Source organism: Triturus cristatus, chromosome 8 (genome assembly GCF_964204655.1).
Source record: "Triturus cristatus chromosome 8, aTriCri1.1, whole genome shotgun sequence".
NCBI classification, from domain to species: Eukaryota; Metazoa; Chordata; class Amphibia; order Caudata; family Salamandridae; genus Triturus; species Triturus cristatus.
This window is the reverse complement of record NC_140591.1, coordinates 1,244,254,751-1,244,270,452: the sequence shown is the minus strand read 5'-3', so window position 1 is coordinate 1,244,270,452 and position 15,702 is coordinate 1,244,254,751. Positions and strand designations below refer to the sequence as shown.

At 51.1% G+C, this 15,702-nt stretch overlaps 1 protein-coding gene across 2 annotated transcripts in view; it reads right to left on the bottom strand.

Moving 5' to 3' along the window:
* USP9X (ubiquitin specific peptidase 9 X-linked) overlaps window positions 1-15,702 on the bottom strand; it is a 1,605,828-nt gene that overhangs the window by 139,310 nt on the left and 1,450,816 nt on the right. The window lies entirely within an intron of this gene.

Sequence of the window (15,702 nt, the reverse complement as noted above, 5' to 3'; positions counted from 1 at the left end):
TCTTCAGAAGCAATTTAGTGCACACTAATTTCTCCACAAATACTCAATTAGTGTCTAAAAAATGATAATCATTTGGATCATCCTCTAAAAGGAGTACAGTTTTTATCTGACATATTAGTCCTGCCAAATGGCAGAAGCTGTGCTTGGTGACATATTACAGTAAAATAATTTAATAAAACAAATCAGAAATAGACTTCAGTAATTCTATGCTGACCCGAAATCACTTTTCAGTACTTCTTTTGAATGTTAGGGCTTTCTAAGGCCCATATGTAGTCTTAGATTTTGAATCTTTCCTGTCCAAAGACGTATGGTCCTGAGGCACTGCATGCTTTTTGTCTTTTTGAAGTCGACAAAATATCTTTGGACATTGATGTGGATACTTCTAATTTATATGATGTCAACATTGGAGTCATGGAAATGATGTTCTTTGCCTTTTTGGCGTTCTGAAGATCATCTGAGCCACCCGGAGGAAAACTAAACTCTGCCATAGTTGGCTTTCAATTTGCATACCTCCTGCGGTGGTACTTTTGGAAAACATCTTGGTTGTACTGACAACTATTTTCTTTATTTTCGAAAATGTATGGTTTAAACAAAGAGCACAGAAAATACCCTCTAACACATGATCACAGTATAGGCATAAATTACATACATTACTACCAGCTGCAAACTTCTAGTGACACTTTAGTCAAGATTTAAACAGGAGTTAAAACCTCATAATGGTATTTAAAGACAAAAGAGAAAATAATTGGCATCTAAACATGAATTCTCCAGCCTGGACCACCTACAATTGAAGTCTGCATGAAACCTGGGTTTTCAATGCCAATCTGTATACAAGTCTTATCTGCAGCTGGTGTCAATATCTTTGGGCGTTAGTGCTAGAATAGTGGTCGGTCAGGGAATGTAACTAGACTCTTTGCTTTTAGGTCTGCTTCTGAACCCACTGGAAGAAGAAAGAATTTTTGAAGACGGTGGATGGGCATTAGAGCTTTACGGTTGAGGTCACAATGAGTCATGTTACTTCCACCTATGGTTGATGCACAAAATGAAACTTTGCTTACTTACAAGAAGATTTCCAGACTCAAATCACTAAATGGTGGAATAATGCAGAGCGTGTGAATCTAGAACAGTTTCATGCTGCAAAAAGGAGAAAAGAGGTTTTGGCAGAAAGCTGCCTATGTATTTAATCTGTCATGTCCTGGTGGCACCAGTATGACATATATACTGTCACCCAGTGCCGTGTAAGTGAATAAATGTTTTTCGTGCTCCAGACTGTAGCTGTGCTTTTAATTTTTTTTTTATCTGATAGCACCCATTTTCATGATGAGATCAACAGCCTTTTCACCAGCAGCCATGCCAAATACTTACAAATGCCCAGATTGCAAGCAGTATTTACAGATCCAAATGGATCGTACATTTTTGATCGGGTGTCACATTAATAAATGCACCTGGCCAACCCCTGACATCAGTGGCAGTATTACTTAAGATCTAGCCACAGGGTTATTTAGCAAATAAAAAGTGAGCAGTTTTACATTGTTTGGATGACTTTGCACAATGTCACTTTATTCCATACATCAACTTCCTCAGTTGATGCTTGAGCAGGAAAGTACTGGAACCCCTTTACAGCAAAGAAATAGTATTAGGAAATGCAAGGGGCACTTGCTCATTCAATATGCTCTTAGAGGATGCATCCAAGCAACTAGCGCCATGCAAGTCATTCATACACCACCATCAACTTTAAGAAGTGTTCAATATTTTATCTACATTCCCCAACCACCAATGTCACGTGGTTCTACTCACTGTGAACTGAATTTTCTCTATATTCTCTCTCTCTACACGCTCTATATATTCAGACAAAGTCTTTAAGGTGCCGAATCAGTCTGACTCCTTTGTTGCCAAAGTTAATAAACGGGGCACCATCAGAATCACCAAGAGCTCCACTGGTAGAGTTGGATCTTCCACTCTTAATTCAGATCTGCACTGGAAGATGGACCCCTCCAACCTTTTGGTGAGTCTCCTTTTCAGCCCTCTGCAGGCTAGGCTACTGTGGTCACGACGAAAACTCACTGGGCAGGAATGTCCATCTAGACGCCATGGAGCTGCATTGCCTTTGACCAACATTCTATCAGTGCCTGTGTTGGACTTGGCCCTTTTTGCAGGGTCATCCCTGAACTTTTTGCCTTCCTCCTGTATTTTGTCTGACCTGTTTTTCTTGGTTTTATGACTCTGGGCGCTTTACCTCAGTGCTAAAGTGCATATGCTCTCCCGATTGTAAATTGATGTATGGATTAGTGACTCCATGATTGGTTGGTTTGGTTTACTTGTCAGACCCTAGTACAGTGCACCAGGGGTGCCCAGGGCTTGTAAACCAAATGCTGCTGGTGGGCTTGCAGCACTGGTTGTGCCACCCACAGAAGCAGCCTGTAAAGTGTGTCTCAGGTCTGCCATTGCAGAGCCTGTGGGCAGTCTGGTACTGCCATGCTGACTGGGCAAGTGCACCCACTTGCCAGTCCCTAAACCTTCCCTTTTATTTATATCAGACACCCCTATGAAAGGCCCATGGGCAGGGTGCATTGTAAGTATAAGGTAGGACATGCCCTGGTGTGTGTGGCATGTCCTAATGAACAAGTTACTTACCTTCGGTAACGATGCATCTGTAAGAAACATTAGTTAGTTAGATTCCTCACCTTAGAATATCCCCAGGCGTCAGGCTGGATCCGGAAAGGTTTTCGTCAGCAATACCCCTGCCCGTCGCTAGGCGTCGTGCGCCGGGATGACGGAGTACTTAGACGCCGCCCTCACGCGCTGACGTCAGTTCTTGTACATAGCTTTCCGCGCCAGGAACGCAGAGCCATGCAAGAGACCGACACTGGTGCCAAAAAATTCTAGGGCCCTGAAAGGGGTGACCTCAACCCTAGATAACATTTCGCAGAACGGGGAGGATGGATGGGTCGGTGAGGAATCTAACTAACTAATGTTTATTACAGATACATCGTTACCGAAGGTAAGTAACTTGTTCATCTGAAAGAAACACGTTAGTTAGATTCCTCACCTTAGAATAGATACCCCAGCAATACCAACCCCGGAGGTGGGTCTGCGAACCAAGATCACACCAGAAAGTCCTGGAGAACAGAACGGCCAAAGAAGCAGTCTCTCCGGACTTGGCTGTCCAGGCAATAATGTTTAGCAAACGTGTGCAGCGATGCCCATGTTGCCGACTGACAGATGTCCTGCAAGGGGACTCCCCGGCCCAGGGCAGTGGTAGCCGCTGTGGCCCGAGTAGAATGGGCCCGCAGCCCTACAGGAGGTTCCTTTTTAGCTAAGGAATAACATGCCTTGATACACAAAACGACCCACCGAGAGATGGTTCGTTTGTGTACCGCTCGTCCCTTCTTAGCGCCCACGTAACCTGCAAAGAGTTAGTCGTCCACCCGGAACTGCTTGGTGCGATCCAAATAGAAGGACAGCGCCCGTTTTGGGTCCAGACAGTGGAGCCCCTCTTCCTCTTTCAAGGGATGCGGAGGCGGAAAGAAGGTGGGCAACGTCACAGACTGCCCGATGTGAAAGGTAGTCACCACCTTAGGAAGGAAAGAAGGACGAGTCCTGAGAACAATTTTGTCCGGATGGACAGAAAGAAAATGAGGCTTAGAAGAGAGAGCCAGGAGCTCACTCGCCCTCCTAGCAGAGGTGATGGCAACCAGGAAAGCAGTCTTGAGCGTCAACAGACGAAGGGGACAATTATGAAGTGGCTCAAAGGGAGCGCACATCAGATACGTCAATACCAGATTCAAATCCCACTGAGGCATTACGAAAGGGACAGGAGGAAACCTGTGAGTAATGCCCTTGAAGAAGCGAGAAACAACAGGGGATTTGAAAAGAGAAGGCTGATCAGGAAGCCGTAAGAAAGCAGAGATAGCAGAGAGATAACCTTTTAGAGTGCCCAGAGCAGAGGAGAACCTCAGAAAGAGGGGCGGAAAGGGCATCCACAGCCTTTGCTGTGCACCATGCCACAAATTTGTTCCACCTGCAGGCGTATACCGATTTTGTGGAGGGACGCCTGGCTGCCAGAATCACATCGCAGACTTCAGGGAGCAAGTCAAATGGCATCAACTGTCGCCGTTCAATCTCCATGCATGGAGGTGGAGACTGGACAGGTTCGGGTGGAGGACCGTCCCCTGCTTCTGCGACAGAAGGTCCTCCTGAAGATGCAGTCGTAACGGGGGATCGATTGACAGACTGAGTAGCTCGGGATACCAGTACCTTCGTGCCAACTCCGGAGCCACCAAGATGACTTGGGCCTGGTCGTGCCTGATCTTCTTCAGCACTCTGGGCAGAAGTGGTATAGGCGGAAATGCGTACAACAGACCGCAACTCCACTCGCGACGAAAGGCATCCCCGAGTGAGTGCCGCCTTGGAAACTCCAACGCGCAGAACAGCTGACATTGCGCGTTCTCTTCCGTGGTGAATAGATCTAACCAAGGCTCTCCCCACTGCCGTAAGAGGCCTCGCGCCATGTCAGAGTTTAGACGCCATTCGTGATCCATCATGCACCGGCGGCCGAGTTCTTATGCTCTGGCGTTCAGAGAGCCCGCCAGATGGTGAACCACCAGGGTGATGCCCTGATGTTCCAGCCATGTCCAGAGGCGCAGAGCCTCCTGACAAAGGGTCCACGACCCCACCCCGCCCTGTTTGTTGCAATACCACATGGCGGTGGTGTTGTCCGTGAACACCAGCACCACACTTCCCCGGACAACGGGAAGGAAGGCCTTCCGTGCAAGTCGGTTTTATAAACAACAGGGGATTGATTCTGTTAAGGAATACAGAGGTTGGAATCAAAATACTATTGCCAAAATATATTACCTCTGACACCATAGATACACTCTTCAGATTTTTTAAGTGGATTTTTATTTTCCACTAAGTTGCATTTAATATACAAATACTGCGTTTTATATTTTTTTCCATCAAGACCTGTTGATTCTGTGCAGCTGTTACTAAAACACAAACAAAAATGCTTGAGAAAGCTTTACAATACTCAAATAAAGGGCAAATACAATATCATATACTTTTACAATACTGACATAAAAGACAAAAACAAATCCATGTAGTGGATACAAAAAATCCTTATACTTTTTATAAACAGCAATGTGTGAAATATTATACACATGAAGAAAGTCTTGTGTAGTTCACAAGAAGCTATAGGGACTCCTGTTCGTATAGTCCTCACAGAGTTTTAGTCTATTTAAAAGCCAGAGAGAGGTAGCCTACAGGCTTTAGGAAACCAGGTTTACGCCGCTATTTTAAATACTTTGAGCGTAGAGCCGGAGACTTGACGTCGTTTTGTTTCCTTGGTTATTTAAGGCTTGCCTCATCAAGGAACCAACGCGTTTCAACCTTCTACGTGGCACTTGTTAACGAAGGTCTTCATCAGGGTGGACGAATTTTATACGGAGGACTGGAGGTATCTAATCGTATAAAGAAGACCATTTTACTATTCAGGACTCAAAGGAAATTACAAAATATTTACAAGTAGAGTGATTTATTAAGATAAAAGGATGTTCCTACGTACCACAGCGACATTTGAAGACATAAAATCCTTGGTTCTCGTGTCCCCTAGCAAAATTCTTTAAACTAAGGCAAAAGAGGACATATGGTCAATGTTATGTAACCTGTCCATCAATCTGCATGCTCTGTTTATTAGAACTAATGTTCTCAAAAGTGTGATTAACGAAAAAAAAAAATTGCGAACGGAACTGTGTTTCTATGTGGCTAAATGTGCGCCGACCGATCCTCTCCACACGAGTGCTTAAAATGCCAGTCGTAGCATTAGGGGAGTGACAGTATGCATTATACCGTATATCGACAACGTGGTGGGGGTGAAAGTGCAAAATCATTATACGGGCTTGACCCCGGCTCTGTGTATTCTCTTTTTGTTTCCTGCCGTACGTTGCTTAATATTGTACGGGAAACATCCATCACGATAGGGTGTAAAATCAAGGGTGACGAGTGGTCCGTGTACACCCAGTGCGCGAAACTTAGTCTGAATATTATGGGATCTTACCTAGCATGCCCAGGAAGCGTTCGATCTTAAACTGCATCAGCTCAGCTGCGTAGAGACTGTCCTGTTTGCAAATAAATTGCGTGTCGGTTGAGGTCTTACACCAAGGCGCTTAGTAGTGCGGTGTCCTTCAATAATTCATTCCAAGCTGAATTCATCGCACAACGCGAGATCGCGTTCACACCGGAAGTAATATAGATCTTTCCGGGTACTGCATCTGATGACGTGACAGGGGGCGTGTCTCATCGGCCGTGAGACGCTCATGTTACCATACTAACTCAGCCGTGATGCGCAAAGCTTTATTTAAACAAATTGTGTGGGTAATATTAACACGCAAGCTCAAGTTTACGTGGACCTCTTGATATATTGTTGCAGAGGTGCATTTAACATTGCTGTTTCACGGCACGATTTGAACCCGTGTGCAAGTTTTGAATTTAATAACATGTCAGAGAGAGTATCATCATCTGACATGAAATTCTGACTTAGCCACAGGACCTTAAGCCTTTTTATTGTAAAACTTTATATGGACTACTAGTCCCGGTAATGTTCGAACTACATTCTACTTAAGTCTTCTGCGCTCGTACAAAAAAGAGAATGCATGTGTTTTGTTAATCAATAAGGTTCCCATGGCTGGATTTGGGATCTTTACTAAAATGTTACAGTTTTATCTTTCCTAATAAACCAGAAAAAAAATCAAATAAACAGTTTCTAACGATAATGCTTACGGGGTAAGTTCCACATACAGATGGACGATAATGACATATTTCCACATTGCCATCTAACGATAATGCTTACGGACTAAGTTCCACATACAAATGGGCGTTAATAACATAATTCCACATTGCCATTTTCTTATTTACAAAGATTTTGTTTCAACAATTTTGCGTTTACGATATACATTATTACAAAGAGGAATTCACATTGCCTGTTGTGAGGATAGGTCTATGGTCAACCCTTGAAATAGTTACTCTAATTGTCAAGGCTGCCAGAGTTATAGCCACATGTATTAAAACACTGGTGATGTTCTATTAGCCTTTTCACCTTTCATTGTAGACTACTGAAATCTACAAAGAAATGTACAAACTTGCATGGGAGCGGAAAGAAAGAAGAACAAGAGCGAGACTGGCTCAAGCTCAGTGGTTGAGTTCACTAAGTTCATTCAATCCGTTATCGATTGTATTCAGGTACATAATGGTTTTTGCCTCAAACTTGGAGAGGAGGCTATCAACGTTTGCTCCCTGCATCTTTTTCAGTACAGTCCTTTTTATCTCTTTAGGGCTGTGTTGATATTCAAGGCAGTGCAAGTCGGATCGCTCTCAGCTCCAAAAGGTTGATATGGAGCCGAGACTCAGCCGGAGCCAGAGTCCTCTGATCTCCGCCTCCTCCATGTGGCCCCCCCCATCCCAGGGGGGACGCATCTGTCACTACTACGTGCTCCGGTTGGGGTAGGGAGAGGGATCTGCCGCTGACCCAATCGCGGTCCGTGATCCACCACTGAAACTGCTGTCGGACAGGTTGCCCCGATGCTGGGCCCACTGAAACTTCAGGTCCCACTGCAGAGCCCGCATTCGCCACCTGGCGTGATGCACTAACAGGATGCAGGAGGCCATCAGACCCAGAAGCCGCAGCACCAAGCTGACCTAAACCCGGGATAGAGGCTGAAAGATGGGAATCAGAGCCTGAATATCCCGGACCCGCTGTTCCGGAGGATAAGCCCGGAACTGCACCGAGTCCAGAACCGCTCCGATGAAGAGGAGCTTCTGGGAGGGACTCAGATGCGACTTCGGCACATTGATGGAGAACCCCAGCAAATGCAGGAGGTCGGCCGTAGTCTGGAGGTGGGAGACGACTTGCTGGGGTGAGCCCGCCTTCAACAACCAATCGTCGAGATAGGGGAAAACTGAAACCCCTGATCTGCGCAGATGAGCTGAGACCACCGCCATCACTTTCGTGAACACTTGAAGGGCGCTGGTAAGGCCAAATTGGAGCACGGTGAACCGAAAGTGCTCGTGGCCTACCGTGAACCGCAGGTAACGCCGGTGGGCCCGCAGGACTGGGATTTGGAAGTAAGCATCCTGCAAGTCCAGCGCTACCAGTCTTGTGGATCGAGAGCAGACAAGACCTGAGCCAAAGTGAGCATCTTGAACTTCTCTTTGCGGAGGAAGCGATTGACGTTCCGGAGGTCTAAAATAGGACGCAGGCCCTTGTCCTCCTTTAGCCCCAGAAAGTAGTGGGAATAGCAACCACAACCTACTTCTGGCGTAGGAACGCGCTCAATGGCCCCCTTGGCCAAGAGTGCCGCAACTTCCTGCTGAAGAAGCACCAAGTGATCCCCCGACATGCGGTGGTACTGATGTGGCATGGCCTGAAGGGTAGTCTCGAAGGGGAGGGAGTTGCTCCTTCGGACTATCTCTAAAACCCACCTGTCCGATGTGATGGGGCGCCAGCGGGGGAGGTGATGGCGAAGCCTGCCGCCCACTGGTGTTTGATGGGCCTGAAAGTTCGGACTAGGAACGTTTGGAGGCAGAGGTGGCCGGGGTGGATGTGGACTGACCCGCCCGCTGGCCCCTTGGTCCGCCACGGCGGAATCCGCGTCCGCGCTGGGATTGCTGCGCAGGCTTGTGGCTCTGTTGCGAACGCTGCGGAGTGCACCTTCCGGTGCCACAAAAGGAGCGAAAAGCAGAAGGCGGAGGAGGGCGGACTGCAGAGAGTCCCAAGGAATTGGCCGTAGCCCGTAAGTCGTTAAACCGCTCCAACGCGCGGTCTGCTTTGTCGCAAAAGAGGCGACGACCATCAAAAGGCATGTCCATAACTGTGCTTTGGACATACCCCGAAAATCCAGTTGTCTTCAACCAAACGTGGCGTCTGACTGTCACCGTCGTTGCAATCGATCTGCCCAGTAAGTCGGCAATGTCTAGGCCACAACGAATCATGTACTTAGCTGCGTCTCGCCCCTCTGCAACAGCCTGGGAGAGAGCTGTCCGGGCCTCCTCCGGACACTGAGGCAGCACTTGCACCACCGTATCCCACAGAGAGTCGGAATAACGGTCCAAGAGGCATGCAGTGTTCACGGACCGCAGCGCAGAACTGGCGGAAGAAATAATCTTCTTTCCGAACTGATCCAGTTTCTTGGATTCCCTATCCAGTGGTGCGGGAGGGAAGGCGGTTGGGGCAGCAGAGGCTTGAACAACCAAGCTCTCCGGGAGGGGGGGGGGGAAGGTGTTGGGAGAGGAAAACAGGGTGACCCGGAGCCGGGCGATGGCGTCACGCCATGTTCCTATCCACAGGAGCACCTGTGGTGGGCCTAGACCAGGTGCCCAAAAGAACGTCAGAAAGTGCTTCATTGAAGGGAAGCAGCGGCTGCACAGAAGTAGCTGCTGGCTGAAGCACTTCTGTCAGGAGGTTAGTCCTGACAGCCACAGTAGGGAGCACGAGGTGTAGGTCTCGCCGCCCTACGCAACACCACAGCATAACTAGCACCCTCCTCCGTAGCCACGGTAGGAGGAGACAGCATGCCAAGGTCTGGTGAGGTATCCAGAACACTGGCTTCCCCCAACTCCTCTGCCCAGTCCTGTTCATACTCGCAATCAGCTGCGAGAGGGTCCTCAGAACCCTCCCAGTCCTCTCCTTCCTTCTCTGGCCGTTCAACAGGCCTGAAATAAGGAGCAGGGACAGGGGGATAGAAATCCCCGAGCAACGTCGAGAACGGCATCGATTGACACTGGCCCGATGCCATGTCCACTTTGGGGCTGAAACCGGGGTCGGCATCGTCTCGAGGAGCGGGCGACATCGGAAGTGGGGTCTGTGGAGGTGCTATAAGGTCAACCGGCGTCGACTGGGATCCAGGCCTGGATCCAGGGATATCCTGCGGCGCTGAGGCTGGAGCCGGCAGCGACACCGGGAGCGGAGCCACCGGCGATGAAAGGCGAGGACCCCCAGTCGGGACCGTGGGGCCCAAAGGTGCAACAGCGGGACCCGATGGCCCAAAGAGGCGAGCCATGGCCGACAGGAAATCCTGTATATGGGCCGGAGTTGCCGACGGACCCGAGAAAGGGGGGTAGGCCGGCGTTGACACCGTAGCACCACCCACACCCTCAGCTGCGTCACGCGACCGGCGAGGGAAAGTTAAAGAACGACGACGTTTCTTCGACTTCTTGTGCTTCGCCTTACCTGACCCCGAGTGCGAAGACTTTGATCCCGAAGATCGATGGTGATGACTCCGCGCACGGTCCCTCGACCTACCACGGGACCTCGAACGACGCGGAATCGACTGCCGGGCCTCAAGCAGCTTTCGGGACCGCTCCCGCAAAGACTTCGGCGTCATGGCCCGGCAGTCGGGGCACGACTTGCGGTCGTGGTCACGCCGCAGGCAGAAAAGACACACACGGTGCGGGTCCATCACCGACATCATATGGTGACAGTCCTTGCAGGACTTAAAACCGGGCATCCTAACTGCATCAGGAGTCGAATACTCGAACAAAAAATAGAAACAAAAAGGCCTCAAAAAGTCAGTCAAAAATTGGGGGTTCCTGCTCTTCCCGGATCTGCACTTGCTGGCGTGGAAAAAGAAAGAACTGACGTCAGCACGCGTGGGCGGCGTCTAAGTAGCGCCCACGATGTCATCTCGGAGACCACGACACCAACGGCGGACGTGGAGCCGCACGACACCACCTACCGACACGCAGGGGTACTGCTGACGAAAACTTTCCGGATCCAGTCTGACGCCTGGGGGTAATTCTAAGGTAAGGAATCTATCACTATTTTCTTTCAGATATTCCTTGGTAAGGACGATTTAGAATTTCAATGCTCTTTTAGGATTAAAGCAATGGCGTTTCTCTTCCTCCTTGGAAGAATAAGGTAGAGCAAAAAATACTGGGAGGGTGACAGTCCAAGCCAAATTTAGGTAGAAAGGAACCCCGGGTCCTCAAAATCAACTTATCAAGGAAGAAGGTGGGGTAAGGTGGATATACACAGAGTTTGTTCAGACACATGCCTAGCCGATAATATAGCAATGAGAAAGACTTTCTTTAAGGTAGAAGTCTTAAGGGATAAATGTGGAGCGTCTTAAAGAACAAGTTACTTACCTTCGGTAAGGATGTATCTGTAAGAAACATTAGTTAGTTAGATTCCTCACCTTAGAATATCCCCAGGCGTCAGACTGGATCCGGAAGATTTTTCGTCAGCAATACCCCTTGCGCGTCGCTAGGTGTCGTCTGCGGCTCCGCGTCCGTCGTCGGCGTCGTGCGCCGGAATGACGTCGGAGTACTTAGACGCCGCCCTCGCGCGCTGACGTCAGTTCTTGTACATAGCTTTCCGCGCCAGGAACGCAGAGCCATGCAAAGACAGACACTGGTGCCAAAAATAAAATCTAGGGGCCTGAAAAGGATAACCTTAACCCTAGATGTCAGTTCGCAGAACGGGGAGGATGGGTGGGTCGGTGAGGAATCTAACTAACTAATGTTTCTTACAGATACATCGTTACCGAAGGTAAGTAACTTGTTCATCTGAAAGAAACACGTTAGTTAGATTCCTCACCTTAGAATAGATACCCAAGCAATACCGTCCCCGGTGGAGGGTCTGCGAACCAAGATCACACCAGAAAGTCCTGGAGGACAGAACGGCCAAAGAAGCCATCCCTCCGGACTTGGCTGTCAAGGCAATAATGCCTGGCAAACGTGTGTAGCGAAGCCCACGTCGCCGCCTGACAGATGTCCTGCAAAGGGACACCCCGTCCCAAAGCAGTAGTAGCCGCTGTGGCCCGAGTAGAATGGGCGCGCAGCCCAACAGGAGGGTCCTTTTTTGCCAAGGAGTAACAAATTTTGATGCACAAAACGACCCACCGAGAGATGGTCCGTTTGTGCACAGCTTTCCCCTTCTTAGCACCCACGTATCCAACGAAAAGTTGGTCGTCCACCCGGAACTGCTTTGTGCGGTCCAGATAAAAGGAGAGCGCACGTTTTGGGTCCAGACGGTGGAGCCTCTCTTCCTCTTTGGAAGGATGCGGAGGCGGAAAGAAGGTGGGCAAGGTGACAGACTGCCCAAGATGAAATGGAGTCACCACTTTCGGAAGAAAGGAGGGACGAGGCCGAAGGACAACCTTGTCCGGATGGACAGAGAGAAAAGGAGGCTTTGAAGATAAAGCCTGGAGCTCACTCACCCGTCTAGCCGAGGTGATGGCTACCAGAAAAGCAGTCTTAAGCGTCAGCAGACGAAGAGGACAATTGTGAAGAGGCTCAAAGGGAGCGCACATCAGGAATGTCAAGACCAGATTCAAGTCCCACTGAGGCATTACAAAAGGGACAGGAGGGAACGTGTGAGTAATGCCTTTTAGAAAGCGTGTAACTACAGGGGACTTGAAAAGAGAAAGCTGATCAGGAAGCCGCAAGAAGGCAGAGATGGCAGCAAGATAACCTTTCAGAGTGCCCAGGGCAGAGCCCTGCCGGGCCAAAGAAAGAAGAAAGAGGAGAACCTCAGAAAGAGGGGCGGAAAGGGGATCCACAGCCTTTGCTGTGCACCATGCCACAAATTTGTTCCACCGGCAGGCGTATACCGTCTTTGTGGAGGGACGCCTGGCTGCCAGAATGATATCACAGACTTCAGGAGGCAAGTCAAATGGCATCAACTGCCGCCGCTCAATCTCCACGCATGGAGGTGGAGGCTGGACAGGTTCGGGTGGAGGACCACCCCCTGCTGCTGCGACAGAAGATCCTCCCGAAGGGGCAGACGTATCGGAGGATCGGTCAGCATACTGAGTAGCTCGGGATACCAGTACCTTCGTGCCCAATCCGGAGCCACCAAGATGACTTGGGCCCGGTCGTGCCTGATCTTCTTCAGCACTCTGGGCAGAAGTGGTATAGGCGGAAAGGCGTACAACAGACCGCAACTCCACTCGTGACGAAAAGCGTCGCCGAGCGAGTGCCGCCTTGGAAATTCCAACGCGCATAACTGCTGACATTGCGCTTTCTCTTCGGTGGCGAATAGATCTAACCAAGGCTCTCCCCACTGCTGAAAGAGACCTTGCGCCACTTCGGAGTTCAGACGCCATTCGTGATCCATCATGCACCGGCGGCTGAGTTCGTCTGCTCTGGCGTTCAGAGAGCCCGCCAGATGTTGAACCACTAGGGTGACGCCCTGGTGTTCCAGCCACGTCCAGAGGCGCAGAGCCTCCTGACAAAGGGTCCACGACCCCACCCCGCCCTGTTTGTTGCAATACCACATGGCGGTGGTGTTGTCCGTGAACACCTGCACGACACTTCCCCTGACAGAGGGAAGGAAGGCTTTCAGTGCAAGTCGGATCGCTCTCAACTCCAACAGGTTGATGTGGAGACGAGACTCCGCCGGAGACCAGAGGCCTCTGATCTCCGCCTCTCCCATATGGCCACCCCATCCCAGGAGGGACGCATCCGTCACTACGACATGCTCCGGTTGGGGAAGGGAGAGGCTCTTGCCCTCGACCCAATCGCGGTCCGTGAGCCACCACTGCAACTGCTGTGCAGTGCCCTTCGAGATCAAGACATGGTCGGACTGGTTGCCGTGATGCTGGGCCCACTGAAACTTTAGGTCCCACTGCAGAGCCCGCATGCGCCGCCTGGCGTGATGCACTAGTAGGATGCAGGAGGCCATCAGCCCCAGAAGCCGCAACACTAGCCTGACCGAAACCAAGGATAGAGGCCGAAAGATGGGAATCAGGGCCTGTATATCCCGGACCCGCTGTTCCGGTGGATAGACCCGGAACTGCGCCGAATCGAGAACCGCTCCGATGAAGAGGAGCTTCTGAGAGGGACTCAAGTGTGACTTCGGCACGTTGATGGAAAATCCCAGCAAATGCAGGAGATCCGCCGTAGTCTGGAGGTGGGAGACGACTGTCTGGGGCGAGCCCGCCTTCAACAACCAGTCGTCGAGATAGGGGAAGACTGGAACTCCTGATCTGCGCAGATGAGCTGCGACCACCGCCATCACTTTCGTGAACACCCGAGGGGCACTGGTGAGGCCGAAGGGGAGCACGGTAAACTGAAAGTGCTCTTGGCCCACCGTGAACCGCAGGTAACGACGGTGGGCCGGCAGGACGGGGATGTGGAAATATGCATCCTGCAAGTCCAACGCTACCATCCAGTCTCCAGGGTCTAGGGCAGCTAGAACCTGAGCCAAGGTTAACATCTTGAACCTTTCCTTCCGGAGGAAGGCATTGACGTTCCGGAGGTCCAAGATAGGGCGCAGGCCCCCTTTGCCCTTCTTGGGAACCAGAAAGTAGTGGGAATAACAACCACGACCTACTTCTGGGCTCGGAACGCGCTCGACGGCCCCCTTGGCCAAGAGGGCCGAAACTTCCTCGTGGGGAAGATTCAAATGATCCCCCGAGATATGGTGGTGCTGCGGTGGCATGGCTGGAGGTGTCGTCTCGAAGGGGAGGGAGTAGCCCCTTCGGACGATTTGCAGCACCCACCTGTCCGATGTGATGGACCGCCAGTGGAGGAGGTGATGGCGAACTCTGCCGCCCACTGGCGTGGAATGGGCCTGAAAGCTCGGACTAGGAAGGCTTTGAGGCGGATGCTGCCGGGGTGGATGTGGGCTGAACTCGTCGTCCTCCAGAACCACCTCGGCAGAAACCACGTCCGCGACCACGCGCAGGTTGGTTCTGCGGCTGGTGGCTAGGCGCACGTGAGGAGGCACCCCTTCCTTGGCCACGAAAGGGGCGAAATGCGGAAGTTTGCGACCGCGGGCCGAGAGGCCCAAGGACTTGGCCGTAGCCCGGGAGTCCTTAAAGCGATTCAGCGCACTGTCCGCTTTCTCGCCAAAAAGGCGAGTGCCATCAAAGGGCATGTCCATGAGAGTGCTCTGGACATCACCCGAAAAGGACGTGGACCGCAGCCAGGCGTGACGTCTAAGCGCCACTGTGGTAGAAATGGCCCTACCCAGCGAGTCCGTGGTGTCAAGCCCACATCGTATAGCATGTCGCGCGGCATCCCTCCCATCGGCCAGAGCCTGGGTAAGTCGTGTCCGGACCTCCTCCGGACACAGGGGCAGCGCGTCCTCCACCGCATCCCACAGAGAGTGGGAATAACGGTCCAAGAGACAAGCGGTGTTCAAAGACCGCAGGCCCAAACTAAGGGAAGAGAACAGCTTCTTGCCAAACTGTTCTAGTCTCTTGGAATCCCGGTCCGGCGGGGCGGTCGGGAAAGAGGATTGGGAGGTGGAGGCCTGGATAACCAGGCTCTCAGGGGTAGGGTGTTGGGACAGAAAACTGGGGTCGCCCGGAGCAGGGCGGTTGCGCCTGGCGACGTTCCTGTCCACAGGAGGGACTGTGGAGGGCTTGGACCAGGTGCCCTGTAGAACGTTAATGAGGGCCTCATTGAATTGCAGCAGAGGCTCAGTGGAGCTTGCTGCAGACTGAAGCACCTCAGTGAGGACGTTAGTCCTCACAGCCACGGCAGGCAGCTCGAGCCCAAGGGCTGCGGTCGCCTTGCGCAGCACCACAGAGAAAGCAGCGCCCTCCTCCGAAGCCACAGTCGGAGGAGAGACGAATCCAGTGTCTGGAGAGGTATCCAGGCCACTGGCCTCCCCCAGTTCATCTGCCCAGTCCTGTGACATTTGAGCCTGAGCGGCCATAGGATCCTCGGATCCCTCCCAATTGTCCCCATCATCCGATTCCT